Source organism: Aquarana catesbeiana, linkage group LG04, assembly GCF_042186555.1.
Source record: "Aquarana catesbeiana isolate 2022-GZ linkage group LG04, ASM4218655v1, whole genome shotgun sequence".
NCBI classification, from domain to species: Eukaryota; Metazoa; Chordata; class Amphibia; order Anura; family Ranidae; genus Aquarana; species Aquarana catesbeiana.
The window spans coordinates 256,146,050-256,173,744 of NC_133327.1; positions in this window are offsets into that span (position 1 = coordinate 256,146,050).

Sequence of the window (27,695 nt, forward strand, 5' to 3'; positions counted from 1 at the left end):
TTATTTACTTCTTCCTGCGCAGAAAAAAAGATTTTATTAAAAGAGCTTCAATCATTTCTGGGTCTTCTGGCTTTTGCTACATGCATTATGCCTATGGGTAGAATATTTTCTAGAAGATTATCCTTGGCTATGTCAGGTCTAAAATCCCCATTTTCCCACATTAGGTTGACCTGTGCTCTAAAAGATGATCTACTGGTATGGTCCCAATTTTTGCAGGATTTTAATGGCAGATCTTTTTTCCAGGAAGACTTTGTTTTCGCAGCAGATTTAGAGTTATTCACAGACGCTGCTGGTTCTCAAGGTTTTGCTGCTATTTTTCGTTCTCATTGGTGTTCTGGCGTATGGCCCCCACTTTGGATTGTTAACAACTTTACAAAAAACATAGTTTTGCTGGAATTCTTTCCGGTTCTAGTGGCTTTGGAAATTTGGGGCGATCAGCTCGCTAACAAAAGAATCATTATTAATACAGATAATAGAGGTGTATTATTCGCTTTAAACTGTCTTTCTTCAAAATCTTTACTGGTCATAAAACTTTTGCGTTATTTAGTTCTCTTATGTTTAAAATTACACATTTGGATTAAGGCAAAACATATACCTGGCAATCTTCATGTCATCGCTGATGCCTTGTCTCGATTCCAGATGGCTCGCTTCAGACAGCTATTGCCTCATGCAGATCTGGTTGGGTACTGCTGCCTGAGTCATCTTTGGGATCTAATTTAAACCCAGTAATCCAGGTTATTAAGAATTCGATTGCTCAAAAAACATGGACCAATTATTTGGTTGCATGGGAAAGGTGGCTGAATTTCAATAAAGAATTGGGTTCTCCTGCTTTACCACCTTCTGAGAGTTCGATCTTAGCATTTCTTTGTTCTTTAATTCAATTGGATTTTTCCTTTAATCACATTAATGAAATATTAGCAGGAGTTTCTTTTCTCCTGAAGCTGAATAATTTCCCAGCCTGTAACAGTTTCTTTTCTGTTAAACAAGCTTTAAAAAGGTTTACGGAAGGTTAAGTTGGCTCCAGATAAGTGAAGGCCAATTACTTTGGACACTTTATCAAAGCTGTGTTTGGCTACTCCTTTTGTTTGTATCTCGGAATACGAAGCTATTTTATTTCATGCTGCATTCATTTTGATGTTTTTTGCGGCCTTTCGTATATCTGAGATGTTGCCAAATAGGGATGAGCCGAACACCCCCCTGTTCGGTTCGCACCAGAACATGCGAACAGGAAAAAAGTTCGTTCGAACATGCGAACACCGTTAAAGTCTATGGGACACGAACATGAATAATCAAAAGTGCTAATTTTAAAGGCTTATATGCAAGTTATTGTCATAAAAAGTGTTTGGGGACCTGGGTCCTGCCCCAGGGGACATGGATCAATGCAAAAAAAAGTTTGAAAAACGGCCGTTTTTTCAGGAGCAGTGATTTTAATAATGCTTAAAGTCAAACAATAAAAGTGTAATATCCCTTTAAATTTCGTACCTGGGGGGTGTCTATAGTATGCCTGTAAAGGGGCGCATGTTTCCTGTGTTTAGAACAGTCTGACAGCAAAATGACATTTTGAAGGAAAAAACTCATTTAAAACTACCCGCGGCTATTGCATTGCCGACAATACACATAGAAGTTCATTGATAAAAACGGCATGGGAATTCCCCAAAGGGGAACCCCGAACCAAAATTAAAAAAAAAATATGACGTGGGAGTCCTCCTAAATTCCATACCAGGCCCTTCAGGTCTGGTATGGATATTAAGGGGAACCCCGGCCAAAATTTAAAAAAAAAAATGACGTGGGGTTCCCCCTAAATTCCATACCAGACCCTTCAGGTCTGGTATGGATTTTAAGGGGAACCCCGCGCCAAAAAAAAAAAAAAAACGGCGTGGGGTCCCCCCAAAAATCCATACCAGACCCTTATCCGAGCACGCAACCTGGCAGGCCGCAGGAAAAGAGGGGGGGACGAGAGTGCGGCCCCCCCTCCCTCCTGAACCGTACCAGGCCACATGCCCTCAACATTGGGAGGGTGCTTTGGGGTAGCCCCCCAAAACACCTTGTCCCCATGTTGATGAGGACAAGGGCCTCATCCCCACAACCTGGCCGGTGGTTGTGGGGGTCTGCGGGCGGGGGGCTTATCGGAATCTGGAAGCCCCCTTTAACAAGGTGACCCCCAGATCCCGGCCCCCCCCCTGTGTGAAATGGTAAGGGGGTACATAAGTACCCCTACCATTTCACGAAAAAAGTGTCAAAAATGTTAAAAATGACAAGAGACAGTTTTTGACAATTCCTTTATTTAAATGCTTCTTCTTTCTTCTATCTTCCTTCATCTTCTGGTTCTTCTGGTTCTTCTGGCTCTTCTGGTTCTTCCTCCGGCGTTCTCGTCCAGCATCTCCTCCGCGGCGTCTTCTATCTTCTTCTCCTCGGGCCGCTCCGCACCCATGGCATAGGGGGGAGGCTCCCGCTCTTCTCTTCTTCTTTTCTTCTCTTCTGTTCTTCTTCATTTTCTTCTCCGGGCCGCTCCGCAATCCATGCTGGCATGGAGGGAGGCTCCCGCTGTGTGACGGCGCTCCTCGTCTGACAGTTCTTAAATAACCGGGTGGGCGGGGCCACCCGGTGAACCCCGCCCCCCTCTGACGCACGGTGACTTGACGGGACTTCCCTGTGACGTCACGGGGAATGCCACAGGGAATCTGGGGGTCGGGATCTGGGGGTCACCTTGTTAAAGGGGGCTTCCAGATTCCGATAAGCCCCCCGCCCGCAGACCCCCACAACCACCGTCCAGGGTTGTGGGGATGAGGCCCTTGTCCTCATCAACATGGGGACAAGGTGTTTTGGGGGGCTACCCCAAAGCACCCTCCCAATGTTGAGGGCATGTGGCCTGGTACGGTTCAGGAGGGAGGGGGGGCCGCACTCTCGTCCCCCCCTCTTTTCCTGCGGCCTGCCAGGTTGCGTGCTCGGATAAGGGTCTGGTATGGATTTTTGGGGGGACCCCACGCCGTTTTTTTTTTTTTTTTGGCGTGGGGTTCCCCTTAAAATCCATACCAGACCTGAAGGGTCTGGTATGGAATTTAGAGGGAACCCCACGTCATTTTTTTTTTAAAATTTTGGCCGGGGTTCCCCTTAATATCCATACCAGACCTGAAGGGCCTGGTATGGAATTTAGGGGGACTCCCACGTCATTTTTTTTTTTATTATTTTGGTTCGGGGTTCCCCTTTGGGGAATTCCCATGCCGTTTTTATCAATGAACTTCTATGTGTATTGTCGGCAATGCAATAGCCGCGGGTAGTTTTAAATGAGTTTTTTCCTTCAAAATGTCATTTTGCTGTCAGACTGTTCTAAACACAGGAAACATGCGCCCCTTTACAGACACACTATAGACACCCCCCAGGTACGAAATTTAAAGGGATATTACACTTTTATTGATTGACTTTAAGCATTATTAAAATCACTGCTCCTGAAAAAACGGCCGTTTTTAAAACTTTTTTTTGCTTTGATCCATGTCCCCTGGGGCAGGACCCGGGTCCCCAAACACTTTTTATGACAATAACTTGCATATTAGCCTTTAAAATTAGCACTTTTGATTTCTCCCATAGACTTTTAAAGGGTGTTCCGCGGCATTCGAATTTGCCGCGAACACCCCAAATTGTTCGCTGTTCGGTGAACTTGCGAACAGCCAATGTTCGAGTCGAACATGAGTTCGACTCGAACTCGAAGCTCATCCCTATTGCCAAATAACAAACACAGTTTAGAAGGTTTGTTTTTATCAGAAGTATCCTTTCAGACGATAAGGTCTTTGTTTTTGTCAGAAAATCAAAATGGATAGATCAGGCAAAGGCCAGTGGCTCAATCTATTCGCTTTTGTTGACTCCATCCTCTGTCCTTTATTAATTCTCAAAAAATACCTTTCAGCCAGACCAGCTTCAGGTCAGCATTTTTTTGTTCACATAGATTCATCTCCTATGACAAAATTCCAGTTTTCATCAGTCTTAAAACGTTGTTTTTCTCATTTGGGCCTATCGCTTTTCAAATTTTCTACTCATTCTTTCAGAATTGGAGCCGCTACAGAAGCTGCTAGATTGGGTTTGAGTGATGAAGTTATTATGAGATTAGGTAGATGGGAGTCTAGTAGATTTAACATTTACATCCGTCCTAACTTGTCTCTTTGATTATAGGTGATAAATCTTGCATTTGGATATTTGGCCATTCATACATTTACTGGGCTCATAAGAGAGCTGCTCAGCGTTGCTATGGTTCCAACTTATCCTTGCTTGCTGATAAGTTTGTTATACTTTGGAAAGGTATTCGTGGTCTACAATGGACTAATCTTTTCCTTCACATTTCTGAATTATTTCATTCTTGGCCTTATCCATCTATGATAATTTTACACGTTGGAGGTAACGATGTTGGTAGATTAAAAACTTTGGATTTAATGTTTTTAATGAAGCAAGATTTGCATCCTTTAAGATTAATGTTTCCAAATACGTGTGCTGTTTTCTCTGAAATGGTGTCTCGACTGCATTGGTTATATTCTAATGACAGCAGACCATTGGAAAAGATAAAGCGGAGAATTAACCATTCAATTGAAACATTTTTACCATCAATCGGGGGGATCTCCTTCCCTCACGTAGATTTGGAAGGTGGTTTTCCTGGTCTTTACAGACAAGATGGTGTACATCTTTCAGATGTTGGTCTTGACATTTTCAATTTAGGTCTTCAAAATTGCATTGAACAGGCCGTGGTGCTGGGGTAGCCTGGTTTTGTTCTCAAAACGCGGCTGGTGGGGACTTGTTTTTTATGAATTTAATTTTTCAGCTTGAGTCCTATGACTGAGCAAGTTAGAATTGGTTTTAATTTGAAAGAATATTTATTTATATTTCATGGTTTATTTGAATAAAGTTATTTGTTTAATTCTAATACCAATAAAGGTGCCACGGCCAATTTTATTCCAACCTGTTGTAGTGTGATTATTTATTATTATATAGTGCAACCTACAATTCCATGATTAAGGAACTTGATACAGAAATTTGTCTGCCAAAAAGGAATCATAGGTGACAACCAGCATTGATTTATAAAAGGCCATTCTTTTCAGACCAACTTATTGTCTTTCTTATAGGAAATAAATGAGAAATTGGATGGTGGAAGTCAAGTGGAAGTAATTTTATTAGGTTTTGCTAAGATATTTAGTACTGTACCTCATAAAAGTTTAACCTTACACAAATGTGTCCAGAGAGTAGAGATACATGACTCGTCCTCTGAATGGTCTAAAGTTGTGAGTAGTGTGCCCTAGGGTTCTGTCTTAGGGCCAATGCTGTTCAATGTATTTATTAATAATAGAGATGAATTAAGAGCTCAATTCTAGTGTTTGCTGATGATACCAAATTATGCAGGAAAATAACATCAGCACATGATATACAATAATTACAGGGAGACCTTGACAAAATAGGAAGTTGGCCAGATACATGACAGATAAGGTACAGTATTGAGAAATGAAAAGTTATGCACTTGAGTGCCAAAAATACACATGTAAATTACACATTAGGAAGTACTCCCCTGGGAGAAACAGAGATGGAAAAAGATCTGGGGGTTCTTGTATATTACATAGCATGCAATGCCAAGCCACAACTAAAAAATCTAGCAAAATACTACCATGCCTAAAAATTCATACATTCAAAAGATAAATAAATAATTCTACACCTTTACAAAACACTGGTTTGACCTTGAATATGCAGTTCATTTTGGTTACCAATCCTCAGGAAAGACTTTGTTAAAGCAGACCTTCAGTCATTTTTTTCAACTTTCCATCTATTAAATCTTCTGTTCTTGTTGTTTTAACTTTAGATAGTAAAACATTTTTTTTCTGGCAGCAAATACCTTATACAGCCCACTTCCTGTTTCTTGTCTGGTCATTAGCCTAGGCATATGACATCATGTAGAACTCTCTCTCTCACTCTCATAAAAGTTTGCCAGGAAGGGAGGGGAGATGAGTCATAAGAGGGCCAATGAGAGCTGCAGGGCTGCAGAGCTGGAGGTGTGCCTCTGTATGCCTGTGTAAATCCAAGAAGTGAACAGGCAGCAGCTTCAACTGCCCACAGTTAAAATGGCTGCAGCCAGACTTGGTGGAGGGAGATTTCTGCAGCATATTTGGCAAGTACAGAATCACATAATATGCAAAGTGGTTGGAGGGAAGCTTCAGAATAGCAAAGATGTTTTTATTACAAATTATGTGAGCGGACTGAAGTTCCTCTTTAAATTAGAAAGAGTTCAGCGAAGGGCAACAAAATTGATGAAGGGGATGGAGGACCTCAGCTATGAGGATTGATTACATAGATTACAGTTATTTACTCTGGAGGCACAGGATAGGATTACAGCGTACAAATACAGGTATATCAAAGACGACATCAGTAACTGTAATGAACTATTTACCTTAAGGTCCCTAAAAAGGTCACGGGGCCATGATTTAAGGCTAGAAGAAAGGAGGTTTAACCTTAGAGTGCAAAAGAGTTAACTCAGATGAGAGCTTTTTGTCGGAAAATGTGACCGTGTGTATGCTCCATCGGTCTTTTGCTGGCGGAATTCCAGCCAGCATAAGATTGAGGGCATGTTCTCTATTTTTCGGTAGGGAAAAGTTCCTATCCGAAAATGCGTTCGTCTGTATGCAATTCGGACGCGCAAAAAATCACGCATACTCGGAAACAATTTGACGCATGCTCGGAAGCATTGAACTTCATTTTCTCGGCTCATCGCAGTGTTGTACGTCACCACGTTCTTGATGATCGAAAGTTCAGAGAACTTTTGTGTGACCGTGTGTATGCAAGGCAAGCTTGAACAGAATTCCGTCGGAAAAACCATCCAAGTTTTTTTTTTTGTACGTGACATTAGGCTTGGTTTACATCTATGCATTTTTCAGTGCATTTTCTGTTTTGCAGAAACGCACTACAGGCCATTTAACATGGTTTCCCATGGGTCACGTTCACATCTCTGTGTTTTCCACCAGTAGGATTTGTGGAAAGGGTCAGGGACTTTTTCCTCCAGCAGGTTGCATTTTTGGTTCTATAGACTTCAGTTGAACTGCATCAAAAACACAAGTATTGCATTTTTGATGCTCTTTTCATGTGTTTCAACCACATAATCACATCAGATAACCATGTGGGGCAGCACTGTGATTTAAATATTAAATGTCAAAAATTACCACACATGCAATGCAACAATCATTTGTATAAAATCTAAATCTTAAAATAAAGTCCTTAATAAAAAGTCCCATACAACAATACCTATGTTCAGTACAAAGAAAATTATAGTAGAAATTCCAGCAACAAAATCCAAATTCCGTGATTCAACTCTTCCTTTATCACTACAGGTGAATCCCCTCACACCTGTCTACAGTCTCACTCGCCAGCTAATATTGCCTCTCATATAAATGATTGGCAAAAAGTGCTCAAAATATTTATCCTCACACTGTGGGCTCATCAGGATTAATTCTCCTTTAAATGGTCCCCAAGCAGCTCATAATAAAAGCGAGAAAGGCCTCTGATAGTGTAGTATCATCAAAGGAAAATATTTATTCCCTCCCAGTTAAAAACATACTCACAAACATAGATAAAAAAAACTGGCCCATCAAATGTAAAGAGCTACAGCAATCACTGTGTCCGCCAGTCGCCTCATTCCCGCCACTGTGTTTCCTTGATGATACTACACTAACTGAAGCCTTTCTCTCTTTCATTATGAGCTGCTTGAGGACAATTTAAAGGAGAATTGATTCTGAGGAATCCACAGTGTGAGGATGATGACAACTATTTTGAGTGCCATTTGCCAATCGTTTTATATTATTTATATCATTTATAAGGCTTCATGTTGTTGTGGGGTAAGAGTGGGTAGAGGAATCTGGGCCAAGTAATTTGACAAGTCAGAATTAGAATTAGGGAACTGAAGGAAAAAAGCTGAACTTCACAAGCATGTGTACGGCAACATCCCTGGTCATTGACTATTACAGAAAAAGCCATAGCAGTGTAGTTTGGTTTGGCAACGTACGCTAAGAGATTCCCTGTTTTATCGCCACTTTCAAAGATACATTTTATTTAGATTCAAGTAGTTTTTTTTTTGAGAGAGGAGAAAATGTTTATAAGATCTTTATTGGGCCAGCCATTCTTTAAAATGTTGCTGATCAGAGGAGGATGTGTATGTATTGTGCTTCAGCGTGCTTTAAAGTGGATTCTGTATTATGACTAATACTATACTAATACTATAATATATATAGGAAAGCCACACACCTGTCTATATAAGACCTTACAGCTCACAGTGCATGTCAGAGCAAATGAGAATCATAAGGTCAAAGGAACTGCCTGAAGAGCTCAGAGACAGAATTGTGGCAAGGCACAGATCTGGCCAAGGTTACAAAAAAATTTCTGCTGCACTTAAGGTTCCTAAGAGCACATTGACCTCCATAATCTTTAAATGGAAGATGTTTGGGATGACAAGAACCCTTCCTAGAGCTGGCCGTCCGGCCAAACTGAGCTATCGGGGGAGAAGAGCCTTGGTGAGAGAGGTAAATAAGAACCCAAAGATCACTGTGGCTGAGCTCCAGAGATGCAGTCGGGAGATCGGAGAAAGTTGTAGAAAGTCAATCATCACTGCAGCCCTCCACCAGTCGGGGCTTTATGGCAGAGTGGCCCAACAGAAGCCTCTCCTCAGTGCAAGAGACATGCAAGCCCGCATGAAGTTTGCTAAAAAAACACCTGAAGGACTCCAAGATGGTGAGAAATAAGATTCTCTGGTCTGATGGGACCAAGATAGAACTTTTTGGCCTTAATTCTAAGTGGTACGTGTGGAGAAAACCAGGCACTGCTCATCACCTGTTCAATACAGTCCCAACAGTGAAGCATGGTGGTGGCAGCATCATGCAGTGGGGGTGTTTTTCAGCTGCAGGGACAGGATGACTGGTTGCAATCAAGGGAAAGATGAATGTGGCTAAGTACAGGGATATCCTGGGCGAAAACCTTCTCCAGAGTGCTTTAGGACCTCAGACTGGGCTTCACAACAACTCCGTCTCTGTTCTTGAATGGCCCAGCCAGAGCCCTGACTTAAACCCAATTGAGCATCTCTGGAGAGACCTAAAAATGGCTGTCCACCAACGTTTACCATCCAACCTGACAGAACTGGAGAGGATCTGCAAGGAGGAATAGCAGAGGATGAAAAACTTGTTGCATCTTTCCCAAAAAGACTCATGGCTGTATTAGATCAAAAGGGTGCTTCTACTAAATACTGAGCAAAGGGTCTGAATACTTAGGACCATGTGGTATTTCAGTTTTTCTTTTTTTAATAAATCTGCAAAAAATGTCAACAATTCTGTGTTTTTCTGTCAATATGGGTTGCTGTGTGTACATTAATGAGGAAAAAAAGGGAACTTAAATGATTTTAGCAAATGGCTGCAATATAACAAAGAGTGAGAAATGTATTTATATATAAATTTCTCACTCTTTGTTATATTGCAGCCATTTAATATATATATATATATTACTATACTAATAGATGCATCCTTTTTCAGAGATGAGGAAGGGATGTGCCACCAATTATCATACCAATAATCTTGCATGGCTAACAGTGGTTCTTTATAGTTTAATCTGATAGCCACCTGGGTTGCAATCTTTCTACATTGATGCCGGAGAAGGTGCCATGAGTGTCATGAAGACATTATTGGTATCTGGTTGCCTCCACCTTCAAACATCAACTAAATCCTATTTCACAATCCGGTCTGCAAATTTAGAGGTTTAATTAAACATTCCCCCTGACCTATCCAACACAACATTAGGGACTGCACTGAAGTCCACTATACAAATAATATTATTAGAATTTAGAGCTTAACCACTTGCCGCCCGCCATATAGCAGAATGACGGCGGCAAAGTGGTTTCAATATCCTGACTGGACGTCCTATGACGTCCGCAGGATATTGAGCCTCTGCGCGCCCCCGGGGGCGCGCATCGTGGCGATCATTGTTGCGGGCTGACACCCCGCAACACCGATCTAGGTAAAGAGTCTCTGACGGAGACTCTTTACCACTTGATCAGCCGTGTCCAATCACGGGTGATCACGATGTAAATAGGAAGAGCCGGTGATCGGCTTTTCCTCACACAGACGCGAGTAGAGGAGAGCCGATCGGTCGCTCTCCTGACAGGAGGGGTCTGTGCTGATTGTTTATCAGCACAGCCCCCCCTCGGATCCTACCCAGGACCACCAGGGAAGCCGCCCAGGACCACCAGGGAAGCCGCACAGGACCACCAGGGAAACCAGCCACACTGGACCACCAGGTATGCCCCCTAGACCCCCAGGGAAATACTAATAAGTGCAAAGGCAGCTGCCAATCAATGCCCAGGCAGCTGCCAATCAGTGCCCACTCCAATGCCTACCACTGCCAGTGCCACCAGGGATGTCTATCAGTGCCGCGGATCAGTGCCGCGGATCAGTGCCGCGGATCAGTGCCGCGGATCAGTGCCTATCAGTGCCATGTATCAGTGCCCATCAGTGCCGCCTATCAGTGCCCATCAGTGCCACCCATAAGAACCCATCTTTGCAGCCTTTCAGTGCCCATCAATGTCACCTTTCAGTGCCCATCAGTGCCCACCAGTGCCACCCATGAGTGCCCATCAGTGCCGCCTATCAATGCCCATCAGTGCTGCATATCAGTGCCACCCATCAGTGCCGCCTACCAGTGCCCATCAGTGCCGCATATCAGTGCCCATCGTCAGTGCCCCTCAGTGCCTGCTCATTGGTGCCACGTCATCGCTGCCACCTTATCAGTGCCCGTCAGTGCCGCCTTATCAGTGCCCATCAGTGAAAGAGAAAACTTACTTATTTACAAAATTTTTAAACAAAAACAAAAGCAAAATTTTTATTTTTTTCAAAATTTTCGGTCTTTTTTTATCTGTTTCACAAAAAATAAAAACCGCAGAGGTGATCAAATACCACCAAAAGAAAGCTCTATTTGTGGGAACAAAATGATAAAAATTTAGTTTGGGTACAGTGTAGCATGACCGCGCAATTGTCATTCAAACTGCGACAGCGCTGAAAGCTGAAAATTGGTCTGGGCAGGAAGGTGTCTAAGTGCCTGGTATTGAAGTGGTTAAAGTGGGTGTAAAGTCAAATGGCCAAAACTATTCCTTACACCTTGTATTTAATTAATTAGCAGTATAGCGTGTTTTTTTTTTTTTTTTTTAATCGTAAATACCTTTTTTTATCTTCAGTAGCTGTCACGTGTCCTCCCTTCTCTCCTGATCCTAATGAGCTAAAGGAGCAAAGTAGGAGGTACCCAGATTTTCTTCTGATGTATGTAAGAGAAGTCAGAAGAGGAATCTGTAAGGTAAATAGAGATGTGTGGCACTAACTCAAAGTGCATAAATGTGATGCACTTTGAGTTAGCGCCAAATATCTCTATTTACTTTATTGTTTTTCTGTGTGGGAACACTGCCGTATGTGTGGCGGCTTCTTAGTCCTCTTTAGCTGCTTTGGCTCGCCTTGGTTTTGCGCATTAGTTTTCTTCTTTGTTTCTTAGAAGAGGAATCTGTGCTCTCTCACCCTGTGTCTGTGCAGTCGGTCACATGACAAGAGAAAAAAAAGAAAAAGGAAGCAAAAAACGGCCCACATGTGTTTGTAATGTTGCACTTATCATATATATGCTTTTTAAACTATGTTTTGAGAGACAATGCAGCTTTTTCAGGTAAACATTTTACTGTTATGACCATATGACCACTTCAGCCCCTTAAGGATTTGCCCCCTTAATGACCAGGCCATTATTTGCGATACAACACTGCTTCGCTTTAGCTGACAATTGCGTGGGACATAACAAAATTTATGTCCTTTTTTTTCCCACAAATAGAGCTTTCTTTTGGTGGTATTTGACCACCTCTGCGGTTTTCATTTTTTTATGCTATAAACAAAGAGCGACAATTTAGAATTGTTTTTTTTTTTAATTGTTTTACTGGTCCCCAAAAGTGACACTTTTTGGAGACCAGTGACATTATTACAGTGATCAGTGCTAAAAAAAAAAAAAAATGCACGAATCAATGTAAAATTGACTTTCCCGATCACTGAGAACAGTAGATCTCCATCATGTCTCCTGGCAGAACAGGAATCCGCTTGTTTACACTGGCAGATCCCCGTTCTGCTTCTGTACTAGGCAATCAGCGGCTCCCGCATCATGCGATTCATGATGACGGCTGGTCGGAAAGTGGTTTAGGGTCAAAATTGCCCCTCTGCATTGGTTTTAACCTCCAGCATGCCACAGATTTAGTAATTAGGATTGAAACTTCTCTGGAATAAGAAGTGTGAGTCATATGAAATGACATTACAAAGGCCATTAAGGGGCTAAAACTCTGGCCCCAGTTATCACTGAATTTTTTTTTTTGTAGAAGATGCTGGTCTGGATTCCCCTGCAATGCTGCTCACATAGCTACAAGCATAGATGGTAGGTCACAGAAAGGAGTTTATCTCCCTAAGCAGACACCACACGACCAAAAGCCTAAGCTTTTGGTCATGTGATCAGCAAGAGCAGAGCTTTCTCGCTCCTTGAACCCTCCCCCCACTCCACTGCTACATTTGGCACTTTTTTGGGGGGGAATGGGTACCTGGTTATCACAGTTACCCGCTCCCACCTATGTGTAAGATTGCCGCGGCAAGCTCTGAGTATTTCTGGCCCCTCCCCCCCCCCCGCTGTCTTCTGGGGGACACACAGGTCCCAGAAGAAGATGGGATCATTCAGAAAGCGCAACTCGTGTATGCGCAGTAGGAGGCCAGCTGTGAAGCCTGAGGGCCTGCCACTTTCCCTTAGTGAAGATACCGGTGCCTGTACCCAAAGCCGATTGATGAATCGGCTTGGGGTGTTGACATTGCTGGATCCCTGGAAAGGTAAGTATTCTAATTTTAAAAGTTACCAGCTACAGTATTTTTCTTTTTGCCCAGACTGAAGCTCCTAAGGAGCCCTGCGCAATATGGTTCAAGAGTATGTAACTCACAGAATGCAGGAATCAGAAGTATGTAACATACAGATTTCAGGGGTTAGTAGCACATAACTTGCAGAGTGTGTGTGGGGGGGGGGGGGCAGAATTCAGGGGGAAATTGGTGGAACTCCACCACCTCTGGCTCAGACCCTTTGGTGCCTGCTCACCACAATCACTTGTAAACACAGAAGTCTGGTTTCTGTGTTTACAAGTCTGCACTCTGTATGTAATGCAATCCTGGTATTTAATGCCCCTTTAAGACCCTCCTACTGTTTTCGTGAAATTTGACTGAACACACTCACTATTTGATGTGATTTGGAGGGTGTGTGTAGGGGGAGGGGTTTTGTGGGGCCGCGGTTAAGTTCCAGCACCTATTGTTTGAGAAAAAAAGCCCTGGGCAGAAGTATGTAACATAGAGAGTGTAGGGATCAGGCATATGTAACTCACAGAGTGCAATAGTCAGGAGTATGTAATGCAAAGTCTACAATAGTCAGGAACATATGTCATACAGAGTGCAGAGGTCAGGAGTACATAATCTTTGCAAATCAGTTGCAGTTGGCTGCCAAGGGTGACAGGTGCATGAGTTGCAAATAAACAATAAACCTGTTGCAGAGGTTTTGCTAACTCATAGGGTGACATTTCTAAATTCTGTCTCTCAGCAAGGCAATACTAAAAAGGAGCAAATTACAGCTGGAATCATAATTTTCACCCCCGCTAAAACCTGACTTTCAGCTCTTCTTAATTATGTGTCTGACTATCTCATTCCTAGTCATAAAAATGTTATAGACCTTTGAGCAGGCAGTTTAAGTGTAATGGCTGTCAGAAGTAAACACGCACGTTGTATATGTAGTAGAGCAATGTAAGAATGCAGATAGCAGCTGCCACTTCTAAAACCATAGCTCTCTTGGGCCAAACACTGGCCTTTCTCTACAGATCATTGCACCAATGGAAGGATTTATCAACTAGTAGAGGATTTTGTTTGCTAAGTGTTTTATAGCTAGAGGATTTAGGGCTTGTTATGGCATATGTTATGGAATTCTTGTCTCACATATTGCTTTGGGGGAAGAAAAGTTTAGCTCCTCCCTGAAGTGAAAAATCTCTAAATGGTAGCAGACATTAGTAGCACCCCTGATTAAAAATGACTAAACATTTTGGACCATTAGGCCTATTGTTACAACAGTTTATGGCGAACTGGCACAAACAGAATACAAAGTATCTTGGCAGTGAAAACTCCTAACACAGAAGAACATTGTGTGATTATATGAAAAAATAAATGCTGCACAGGACACCAGGAATGTGCCTTAAACAGCAGCTATATTTCCCAAATATTTGAGTTGTGGTCCCTTGAAGAAGCACAGTTTGAAGGATTGGTTGAGGGGGATCTCACCAATGCAACCGATTGGAAAGAGAGGACAGATTGTCAGTGCTCTTTTAATTGATAAGTTCTTATTAGAGTCCGGGAATTTTGGAGGTTCAAAGAGTTTTGGGAGGGAAGAACCTTAGAACCCTAACTACAAGGACTCTACTCCTGAAGGGGTTAAGCTACAGCAAAGGAAGTATTGAAAGGCAGCAGGAAGGAATCAGCACGTGTCAATGAGGCAGATTGGAGTGGTTCACAGGTTGTGAGCAAGGTGAACCCTCTGTGGCCTGATATGAGAAGGAACCCTAACGCCCGTGTGGGACCAAGAGATTGGTGGTGCGCCTGTGGGGTAATCCCTTTTATACCTGAACTACAAAATGTTTCTGCTTAACTTTTGGCTGAAGAAAACTCTTTGTGTTTACTTGTTTTGAAGACACCAATAAAGGTACTGTTTGCTTTCTCTTAAACTTGGCTGGCTGATCTTCCAGTTATTTCTTTCTCCCCTGAAGGGTACCCAGCCACAAGCTTTTTTATTGCTAGAATAAAGTAAAGTGAACACAGTAACTTGATTTTTATGCAGAAACAGTATCAAGACACTTGTTAAATGACCCTATTAAAGCTTATGTCACAAAGATATAATTATTTGTAAACTGTGGGAGGTTTATCGTGAAGGGCACTCATTACCTCCTGTTGATACTTCTCTACCTTTCATGAAATTCATTCAATTATTAATTTAAATTAGCTAGAAGGATTTGTCAGTGTTTCATGTAATTGAACATATTTGTATAGAAGGAAATTCAAACTTCTAGGACCTAAGATTAATGCTGGCATATGCTGGGAATAGATGGAGCCAAGGCCACCTAACAGTTTTCTTTGACCAACTTATTTGAAATAATATATTTAGCTGAAAATCTTTTGACATAGGCATTATACTACAGCGGACCATGCACATATGGTGCATTTTTAATGCAAAGATACTCATTTCACAGAAAAGAAAGCTTGCATTATTTTTATTAAACCTGTACTGCAGATATGTACCAGTAGGGCTTACTGAGGTTTCAGACATGGCATGTTTCTTTAGTAGCCTATGGCTATCTATAATTCTTTCTAGTTACTGCTCTTAAAGGAAACCAGCAAGAATAGAAATATAAGCGCTGACATTTATGAAAACTGTATGCTTGAGCCAGGTCTGTGACTCAATAGATAGTATCTGGATGACAGCAAAGTTCCCTTTAAACATAATGATACTGATATTTACCATCTCTGTGCTTCAAAGTACTGATAGGATTGCAAGCCAAATAATGACATCATTGCATTAGTACTAAGGGCCAGTTCACATAAGAATGTGGTAGAGGAAACCAGTGTTCCCTGTGCGTTTCTTGCACCGTGTCTAAAATGCACTGCATTTGCGATCTGCAGCAGATGCAAATGCAATGCTAACAACACCCCAAAAGCAAGCCACAAATGCAGTGTATTTGCCTGCATGTAATCATATGATACAAAAGTACCATGCAATCCACAAATTCAAAAGAATGGACTAAAATTGCACTGCACCCGGATCCCATGTGAATTGCACAGGAACGCACCGCACTGTGCAATTCAAGGTGTGAACAGGTCCTAAATCAAGACACACAAAAGAAAACTTGTATAGCAGGCTCTACAAACCATAAATAATAAACTATTCATATAAATAAAGGTCACAAAGAAGCTGCTTCTCACTCCCCACAAAATAGTTTTATTGTATGAAGGCACACTAGTTTAAAAACTGCTGATCATTGGAGAGAGAGGGATGGGAGATTTTTATGGGAATGTTTCATGTATGTTCCTTTGTAAAAAAAAAAAAAATGTAGGAAAGCTTAAAGCTACAGGAATTCAGCCTCTTTCTAAAATGTGTTGACTTACTATTGGTTGAGTCCACTGAGGTGCATCCCACCTCATGGACTTATCTTCTTTATTTACAACTGACAGTTTTACTGAGCCCTGCTAGTATAGATATCACTTTACCATAGTTGTCAACATTTCAAAAAAGTTTTTATGGACACCTTTTTTTCTGTGTGTCCAGAAAGCCACTGTAGGCAGAGCATTACTTTAAATTGGGGCGGGCATTCATTTAAAATGTAAAAAGACCAAAATACAGCGCTTCAAATTGTCCGTAATCATATAAAAGTTCTGTCATTGAAGAGATAGGGAATATGAAGGACCCTTCACTAGCTTCAGTGTGTATGAAAAAGCACACCACACCCAAATGAACCCAACCTGCTTACCAGAGAATAATGGTAAAAAGGCATGTAATCATAAATCACAGAGGCTCAAGGTGTCACACTCCAAATACTGCAAATCGATCACAGGGAATCCATTATCCAGACCACATACAGCCACTAGCTCATCAAACTCCAAAACAGGGATGCATATGTTATACGCTCATCAAGGAGAAGTTACCCAAATGGAAAGAAAATAAAGCAGCAATAGTGAAGCCCGTAAGGTATAAAAATAATATTTTATTGTAGCCCACTTACAGGTAGTATAAAAATACAGGCATCATGATGTATAGTAGAAAATCCGCGGCTCACAGCGTGCTTGCATCGGCCAGCCTATATATATATATATATATATATATATATATATATATATATATATATATATATATATATATATATATATATATATATATAAAATATATATATATACAGGTGCATCTCAGAGCTTTGTTAATTTATTTGTTGATTTATTGCAGTAATTCAATTAAAAAATGAAGCTCATCTATTTTATAGATTCATTACATCCAGAGTGATATATTTCAAGCATTTTTTTCTTTTAATTTTGATGATTATGGCTTACAGCTAGTGAAAAACAAAAGTTCAGTATCTCAGAAAATTGGAATATTGTGAAAAAGTTCAATATTGTAGACTCATGGTTTCACACTTTATTCATCTAATTAATTCAAAACACCTGTAAAGGTTTCCTGAGCCTTTAAATGGTCTTTCAGTCTGGTTCAGTAGGTTACACAATCATGGGAAAGACTACTGACGTGACAGTTGTCCAGAAGACAGTCATTGACACCCTCCACGAGGAAGTCACAAAAGGTCATTGCTAAAGGAGCTGTCTGTTCACAGAGTGCTGTATCCTGCATATTAATGGAAAGTTGAGTGAAAGGAAAAAATGTGGTAGAAAAAGGTACACAAGCAACAGGGATAACCGCAGCCTTGAGAGGATTGTAAGGCAAAGCCCATTCAAGAGTTTGGGGGAGATTCACAAGGAGTGGACTACAGCTGGTTTCAGTGCTTCAAGAGCCACCACTAGGGATGAGCCTCGGGTTCGAGTCGAACCCATCGCATGTTTGACCGTTCGTCGAATTTCAAACGTTATGGGCCGTTCGCGCCAAATTAGAGTGGCGCGTCATGGCCCATAATTCGCAGTGCATTGCTGGCTGATGATTGTCAAGGCATGCACTATGACCCGCATGCTTTGGCCAATCCCAGCATGGTAAGAATGGAGACCCATAATTGGCTAAAGCCAGGGTGGCTTTGGCCAATTATGGCTCAGGGGGTTTAGTACACGCCCCTCACTATATAAGGCCGCCTGCATGGCGGCCTTGTGTAGTGTGTTGCCGCAGCGGCGGAGAGATAGACAGAGAGACAGTGTCATTTTTCTTTAAGTTAGAGTAGGCAGGCGAGTCAGTTAGCTGCACTTACAGTGTATTATATATATATATATATATGCATCCTAGGTGTTGTGTGTGTGTGTGTGTGTATATGTGTGTATATATATATATATATATATACACACTGTACTCAGTTTAGCTAGATCCTGTTATTCTCTTCCTACTGACAAGCAGGCAGGTGTTTTTACAGTATTTACAGCTACCTGAAGAAAATTGATCCTATTAGTCCTATTAGCTACAGTATTTACAGTTAGTGTGCTGTGTCCTCTGCACAGTGTGCACCTAAAGCTACCTGAAGAAAATTGGTGGTGTTCTTCTGATCCTATTAGTACCACAGGCAGGCAGCTGCAGTATTTACAGTTAGTGTACTGCGTCCTCTGCACAGTGTGCACCTAAAGCTACCTGAAGACAATTGCTGTTGTTCTGATCCTATTAATACCACAGGCAGGCAGCTACAGTATTTACAGTTAGTGTACTGCGTCCTCTGCACAGTGTGCACCTAAAGCTACCTGAAGACAATTGCTGTTGTTTTGCTCCTATTAATACCACAGGCAGGCAGCTACAGTATTTACAGTGTACTGTGTCCTCTGCACAGTGTGCACCTAAAGCTACCTGAAGAAAATTGGTGTTCTTCTGATCCTATTAGTACCACAGGCAGGCAGCTGCAGTATTTACAGTTAGTGTACTGCGTCCTCTGCACAGTGTGCACCTAAAGCTACCTGAAGACAATTGCTGTTGTTCTGATCCTATTAATACCACAGGCAGGCAGCTACAGTATTTACAGTTAGTGTACTGCGTCCTCTGCACAGTGTGCACCTAAAGCTACCATAAGACAATTGCTGTTGTTCTGCTCCTATTAATACCACATGCAGGCAGCTACAGTATTTACAGTTATGCCCCGGACATTCCGACAACAAAATCCTAGGATTTTTTCCGACGGATGTTAGCTCAAACTTGTCTTGCATACACACGGTCACACAAAGTTGTCGGAAAATCCGATCGTTCTAAACGCGGTGACGTAAAACACGTACGTCGGGACTATAAACGGGGCAGTGGCCAATAGCGTTCATCTCTTTATTTATTCTGAGCATGCGTGGCACTTTGTCCATCGGATTTGTGTACACACGATCGGAATTTCCGACAACGGATTTTGTTGTCGGAAAATTTTATCTCCTGCTCTCCAACTTTGTGTGTTGGAAAATCCGATGGAAAATGTCCGATGGAGCCCACAAACGACAACACACTCCGATCGGACATTTTCCATCGGAAAATCCGACCGTGTGTACGGGGCATTAGTGTACTGTGTCTTCTGCACAGTGTGCACCTAAAGTTACCTGAAGAAAATTGGTGGTGTTCTTCTGATCCTATTAGTACTACAGGCAGGCAGTTGATTCTGCTAGCTGCAGTATCAGTATATATATACTGTACAACCCAGCTTTGTGAAGCTACATCTCGCTGCAGGCCATTACTATGTCTGGAAGGCCAACAAGGAGAGGCAGACAGTCACAAGCCAATAAAAGAGGGGAAGCAGGCACTGTGTCTAGAGGCAACAGTGATGGTCGTGGAGACAGTGCATCCTCCTCAGCACGTGGCCGTGGGACACGCTTGTCCTTTTTTTCGGCAGCTGGCCGTGTTGAGCTGCAACATGCGGAAGACTTGGTAGAGTGGATGACCAAGCCGTCCTCATCCTCCTCATCCTCTCTCGCCCAGGCTCAGGGTACTTTGTCTGGCAAAGCAGCTGCCAACACGGCCTCTTCCCTCAGCTCAATGGCATCAGTCACTCCTTCCCTAGCCCCACCACGTCCTCCTGAGGAGTCCCCTGAACTGTTTGACCACAGTGTTGGGTACATGCTCCAGGAGGATGCCCAGCATTTTGAAGGCTCCAATGATGGTACCCAGCTAGAGGAAGGCAGTTACGTGAGCCCAGAGAGAGGGGGTGCCCAAGAAGGACAGCAATCTGGCAGTCATGTTCCCCCAGCTGCAGCATACTGCCAGCTTTGCTCCAGTGATGAGGAGGGAGGGGATGATGAGGTCACTGAGTCCATGTGGGTGCCTGATAGGAGAGAGGAGGAGGAGGCACATATTCAACGAGGCAGGATGCCCTCCAGGGGCCAGCTTAAGGGCAACACACCGACTGCAACACACCGCAGAGCACCGCATGTGCAGGGCGCTGCTGTCTCTGCATGTTATTCCAAAAGTTCTTTGGTGTGGGCCTTTTTTGAGACGAGTGAATCAGATCCCACCGCTGCTATTTGCAACATATATCTCAAGCGTATCTCGCGTGGCCAAAACATCACCCGCTTGGGCACCACATGCTTGACCAGACATATGTCGACCTGCCATGCAGTTCATTGGCAAGCGTACCTAAAAGACCCACACCAAAGAACAAAGCGGACCTCTCCTTGCTCCTCATCAGCTGGGATCTCCAACCCCACTATACCTTCAGTCCTCTCTGAAACCTGCACTGAGAGGAATGAAGGTGTAGAATTAGGTGTGTCACAGCCAAGTACTTGCGGGCAATCTGCTATCGGTACACCGACGTCAGATTGTACCAGGCAAATTTCCCTGCCCAGCTGCTGCACCGCCGAAAGAAGTTCGCTCCCAGCCATCCACATGCCCAGTGGTTGAATGCTAGCTTGGCTAAATTGCTAGCATTTCAACTGCTGCCTTTTTAGTTGGTAGACTTTGCCACCTTCCGTGAGTTTGTGGAATGTGCGGTTCCTCAGTGGCAGGTTCCCAAACGCCACTTTTTCTCACGGAAGGTGATTCCGGCTCTCTACCGGCATGTGGAAGGCAATGTCTTGGATAGGGCGGTCAGCAGTAAGGTGCATATTACCGCTGACTCATGGTCAAGCAGGCATGGACAGGGACATTACCTATCTTTCACCACGCAATTGGTGACTCTTCTGGCAGCTGGGAAGGATGCAGGACAGGGTGCAGTAGTGTTGGAGGTTGCTCCGCCACCACGCCTCCAAAATTCTACTAGTGGTGGTTCTGCTACACCTCTCTCCTCCACCCCCTCCTCTTCTTCTTCTTCCATGACCTCTTCCTGTGCTGATTTGTCCTCGGAACCAGTGGTGCTCCGTAGGCATTCAAGGGGCTACGCAAGCACGCAGGCAAAGAGATGCCATGCAGTGCTTGAGCTGGTGTGCTTGGGGGACAGGAGCCACACTGGGGCAGAGATTCTTTCAGCTCTGCAGGGGCAGGTTCAGAGGTGGTTGACGCCACGCCAGCTTAAGGCAGGTATGGTGGTTTGTGACAATGGCACCAACCTCCTCTCCACCCTCCGACAGGGACAACTGACCCATGTGCCCTGTTTGGCACACGTCCTTAACTTGGTGGTGCAGCGGTTCTTGGGCAGGTACCCACGCTTACAGGATGTCCTGAGACAGGCCAGGAAAGTCTGTGTGCATTTCTGCAGGTCATATAATGCCAGTGCTCGGCTGGCTGACCTCCAAAAGGAATTTAACCTGCCCAAGAACCGCCTAATCTATGACATGCCCACCAGGTGGAACTCAACGATGGCCATGCTGCAGCAGCTGCACACGCAGAAGAGGGCCATGAATGAGTACCTATGCGACTATGGCACCAGGACAGGGTCAGGGGACCTTGTTTTTTTCCCCACGTCGGTGGGCTATGTTTAGGGATGCATGCACTGTCCTGTCACCATTTGAGGAGGCCACGAGGATGGTGAGCAGTGACAGTGCATGCATCAGTGACACTGTCCCTCTTGTCCACCTGTTGGAGCACAAGCTGCATGGAATAATGGACAGGGCACTTGAGGCAGAACAGAGGGGGGAAGAGGAGGACTTCCTTACCTCTCAAGGCCCCCTTTATCCAGATAGTGTTCCTGCGTACCCGCTGATCACACAGGAAGAGGATGAGGAGGAGGAGGATTGTGTCAGCATGGAGGTGGAGTCTGGCACTCAGCATCAGCAGCAGTCTTCAAGGGATCATTTACAGTCCAAAGAAACCCATGGACTTGTACGTGGCTGGGAGGAGGTGGCTGCAGATCATGTCGTCCTTAGTGACCCAGAGGACTCTGGACTGAATGCCTTAGCAAACCTATGCTGCATGGCCTCCTTGATCCTGCAAAGCCTGCAGAAGGATCCTCGTATTCGTGGTATCAAGGGGAGGGATGATTACTGGCTGGCAACCCTCCTTGATCCACGTTACAAGGGTAAGGTTGCAGACCTTATCTTGCCGTCGTAGAGGGAGCAGAGGATGAAACATCTTCGGGAGGCCTTGCAGAAAGGTTTGTGCAACGCGTTTCCAGAGCCTGGGAGGTTACAATTTCCTGGTCCTCCTGGACAATGTGTTGCTGAGGCTTCGGTCAGTCACAGAAGGAACGATGGAGAAGGTGGCCATCTGACCGATGTGTTCAGACAATATTTTAGTCCGCAGCCCCATGGTCTGATCGGTTCCAGCAACCATCGCCAGTGTCTGATTCACATGGTGCAGGATTACCTAGGGGCAAGATCAGACTTGGACACCTTTCCAAACAAAAATCCTATGGGTTACAGGGTCTTGAGGATGGATCACTGGCCAGAGCTTGCACAGTATGTAATTGAGCTACTGGCCTGTCCTGCATCCAGCGTTCTTTCAAAACGCACATTCAGTGCTGCTGGAGGCTTTGTAACCGATCACAGGGTACGCCTGTCCACCGAATTGGTGGATCGGCTGACCTTCATAAAAACGAATCAGTCTTAGATCACCAGCTACCAAGCACCTGATGCTGATGTAACTGATTGATTTTTTTTGTTAATGTGAGATCCCTTCAAGACTGTCTATGCTGATGCTGAGTGACTATCCTGTTATGCTGAGTCACAATCCTCTTCCTCCTCAATTTTCATGCTGATAGCTTGTAAGAACATTTTTGGTTCTGTGCACCGCCACCAGTGGCCAAGGCCCAATTTTTCTGCCCCTGTTTAACAGGGGCGTGTAATTACAATTTTTGATGCAATACTTTGCAGCAGGGCTCATTCCTGTGCTCCAACTATAGCATCTGTGAGGGGTTGCAGTGTTGTGGCAATTTTTCTGCCTCTGTTTAACAGGGGCATGTAATTACAATTTTTGATGCAATACTTTGCAGCAGGGCTCATTCCTGCACTCCAACTAGAGTATCTGTGAGGGGTTGCAGTGTTGTGGCACCGGCAACGGTGCCCAAGGCCCAAATTTTCAGCCCCTGTTTAACAGGGGCATATAATTACAATTTTTGATGCAATACTTTGCAGCAGGGCTCATTCCTGCACTCCAACTATAGCATCTGTGAGTGGTTGTAGGCCCAATTCTTCTGCCCCTGTTTAACAGGGACATATAAATACAATTCTTGATCTAATATTTCACAGCAGGGCCCATTCCTGCGCCCACCAAGAGTAACTGTGCGGGCTTACAGTGTTGTGGCAACGCCACCACCAAAGGCCCAATTTTTCTGCCCCTGTTCAACAGGTGCATGTAATTACAATTCTTGATATACTATTTCACAGCAGGGCCCGTTCCAAGGCCCACCAAGAGTAACTGTGAGGACTTACAGTGTTGTGGCACCAGCACCACCACCACCACCACCACCAAAGGCTCAATTTTTCTACCACTGTTCAACAATGGCATGTAATTATAATTCTTGATCCAATATTTCACAGCAGGGCCCGTTCCTGCGCCCACCAAGAGTAACTGTGAGGGCTTACAGTGTTGTGGCAACACCAACACCTAAGGCCACAATTTCTGCAGAGTATATAGGGCAGGCCCCTACTTTCAAACATCCAACTTACAAACGACTCCTACTTGCAAACGGAAGGAGACAACAGGAAGTGAGATGAAATCTACCCCTAGGAAGGGAAATTCTCTCCTGTAAGAGTTAATATGGGAAAAACGTGTCTCCTCTTCACTGATGCTTTATCACCAATCCTTATTTCACTAAAAAACCCCAAATTTTCAAAAAACATTTGTCATTGGGACAGAAAGTGAGGTGAAATCTTCTGAAGAGGTGCACAGACAGCAAAACAAATGTTACAGGGGTGATAACCCTTCCCTATGTTTTCCAAAAAGCTTAAAAATAGATTTTTTTTGGCTGGAGCTACACTTTAAAAATGTACCAGTTTAAAATTACAAACAGATTCTACTTAACAACAAACCTAGAGTCCCTGTCTTGTTTGCACCGCCTGTATACTGCTGTTCAGATTATATAGGGCCTGGGGGCCCCACGCCTTTCCTTTTTTTAAATTGTGTGCAGGGTTCCCCCTAATATCCATACAAGACCCAAAGGGCCTGGTAATGGACTAGGGGGTGGGGGGTACCCATGCCGTTTGTCTCACTGATTTTCATCCATATTGCCGGGACCCAACATTACATTAAAGCCGCAAGCAGTTTTAAATGACTTTTATTCCTTTTAAAATGTCATTTTGTGCAGGGACTGTTCTAAGCACGGGAAACACACGCCACTTTACAGGCATACTATAGACACCCCCCAGGTACGATATTTAAAGGAATATTTCACTTTTTTTTTCACTTTAAGCATCATTAAAAACACTGCTCCCGAAAAAACAGCTCTTTTTGAATTTTTTTTTGCATTGATACATGTCCCCTGGGGCAGGACAAGGAGGTTCTAAAGTTTGCGCGAACTTTCGGTCCGTTCGCAGGTTCTGGTGCTAACCAAACCGGGGGGTGTTCAGCTCATCTCTAGCCACAACACAGATGTATCCAGGACATGGGCTACAACTGCCACACTCCTTATGTCACGCCACTTCTGAACCAGGGACAATGTCAGAAGAATCTTATCTGGGCTAAGGCGAAAAAGGACTGGACTGTTGCTCAGTGGTCCAAAGTCCTCTTTTTGGATGAAAATAAATTTTGCATTTCATTTGAAAATCAAGGTCCCAGAGTCTGGAGGAAGAGTGGAGAGGCACGGAATCCAAGTTGCATGAGGTCCAGTGTGACATTTCCACAGTCCGTGATGAACTGGGGAGCCATGTCATCTGCTGGTGCTGGACCACTGTGTTTTATCAAGTCCAAAGTCAGTGCAGCCCTCTACCAGGAAATTCTAGGGCACTTCATGCTTTCCTATGCTGACCAGCTTTATGGTGATGCTGATTTAATTTTCCAGCAGGACTTGGCACCTGCCCACACTGCCAAAAGTACCAATACCTGGTTAACGATCATGGTTTTACTGTGCTTGTTTGGCCAGGAAACTCGCCTGAACTAAATCCCATAGAGAATCTGTGGGGTATTGTCAAGAGGAAGATGAGAGACACTAGACCCAACAATGCAGGCTAGCTGAAGGCCGCTATCAAAGCAACCTGGGTTTCCATAACACCTCAGCAGTGCCACAGGCTGAGTGCCTCCATGCCACGCCACATTGATGCAGTAATTTATGCAAAAGGAACCCCGACCAAGTATTTAGTGCATACCACACTGTACATAGACATATTTTTCAGTAAGCCAACATTTCTGTATTAAAAATCCTTTTTTTTTATTTATTGATCTTATATAATATTCAAATTTCCTCAGATCCTGAATGTTGGGTTTTCACTAGTTGTAAGCCATAATCATCAAAATTAAAAGAAAGAAATGCTTGAAATAGGAGTTTCACTTTTGAAGTGAATTACTGAAATAAATTAACTTTTTGATATTCAAATTTTTTTAGATTTAATTTACATACATACCATGCGTTTGTATTGACTGCAATTTTTACACAGTGGGGTCGATTTGCTAAAACTGGAGAGTGCAAATTCTGGTGTAGCTATGCATGGTAGCCAGTCAGCTTCTAACTTCAACTTGTTCAGTTAAGCTTTGATAAAAAAAAAATTCTGGAGGCTGATTGTTTTCTATGCACAGCTACACCCAATTTTGCAGTTTTAAATCAACCCTATATGTATGTTTGGTCAGTTTGTACTTTATTAGAGTTTATTTTATCGGTGACACAAGGAATTTGTTATATGTATAATTTAATTTATTCTTTCAGCACAGTACATTTCATACACAATATTTTTTTCACACACTAATGCCCCGCACACACGGTCGGATTTTCTGACGGAAAATGTTCGATGGGAGCTTGTTGTCGGAAATTCCAACCGTGTGTAGGCTCCATCGGACATTTTCCATTGGAATTTCTGTCACACAAAATTTGAGATCTGGATCTCAAATTTTCCGACAACAAAATCCATTGTCTTAAATTCCGATCGTGTGAACACAATTCCGACGCACAAAGTTCCACGCATGCTCGGAATCAAGCAGAAGAGCCGCACTGGCTATTGAACATTTTTCTCGGCTCACCGTACATGTTGTACGTCACCGCGTTCTTGACGTTCGGAATTTCCGAAAAGATTTGTGTGACCGTGTGGAGGCAAAACAAGTTTGAGCCAACATCCGTTGGAAAAAATCCATGGATTTTGTTGTCGGAAAGTCCGATCGTGTGTACGGGGCATAAGTGTGCATGCAGCTTGTTATTGTTCTTGAAGCACAAACGCTTCATATATACTTCTTGTAAATTAACCTACCTGCATGTCTTTGGAGTGTATAAGGAAAAAGGAGAATCCAGAGGAAACCCACACAAGGAAGAACAAGGAAATTCCTTGCAGGTAGTGTCCGGGTTGGGATTTAAACTGAGAGCTCTAGTGCCACAAGCCTGGGCTACTGACCACTAAGCCACTGTGTAGTGTATATACACATATATTAGAGGTATAAGTGTGAGAACATCCCACCTTATTTGCACAGAATGATTAATTCAATGTGAGGTACATGAAATGCTCAATCAATCCAAACAGGAGATTGAATTTTTTTTTTATCTACATTGATCTCTCAGAAATTTGATCAAATAAAAAAAGAGTAATAAAATACTTGATAAACAGCTAGAAGAGATCTAGTATCACAATTAGGGATGAACCCGATGTTTGAGTTGAACGTATATCGAACGTAATTTTAAAGGCTTATATGCTTGGTATTGTCATAATCAATCATGTATCAATGCAAAAAAGTCATTTAAAAATACTCGCGGCTATAATGAATTGTTGGGTCTCTGCAATATAGATAAAAGTAACTGAAAAAATGTCATGGGGGTCCCCCCAAAAATCCATACCAGGCCCTTTGGGTCTGGTATGAATATTAAGAGGAACCCGAACCAAAATTACAAAAAAAATTGCGTGGGGGTCCCCCCAAATTCCATACCAGGCCCTTCAGGTCTGGCATGGATATTAAGGGGAACCCTGCACCATTTTTTTTTTTAAACGGCATAGGGGTCCCCCTCAAAATCCATACCAGACCCTTATCCAAGCACCCAACCTGACAGGCCGCTGGAAAAGAGGGGGGGACGAGAAAGTGCTCCCCTCCTGAACCGTACCAGGCCACATGCCCTCAACATAGGGAGGGTACTATGGGGTAGCCCCCCAAAGCACCTTGTTCCCATGTTGATGGGGACAAGGGCCTCATCCCCACAATCCTTGCCCATTGGTTGTGGGGGTCTGCGGGCAGGGGGCTTATCGGAATCTGGAAGCCCCCTTTAACAAGGGGACCCCCCTGTTTGAAATGGTAACGGGTACATTGTAACCCTACCATTTCACAAAAAAAGTGTCAAAATGTTAAAAAACCACAAGACACATCTTGGGACAAGTCCTTTATTAAAAAGTAAAAAAATAAAAATGTCCCACAAAGTCCATTCATCTTCTTCTCTCACTCCGCCGGACTGAAAAAAAAAAAACCTGCAC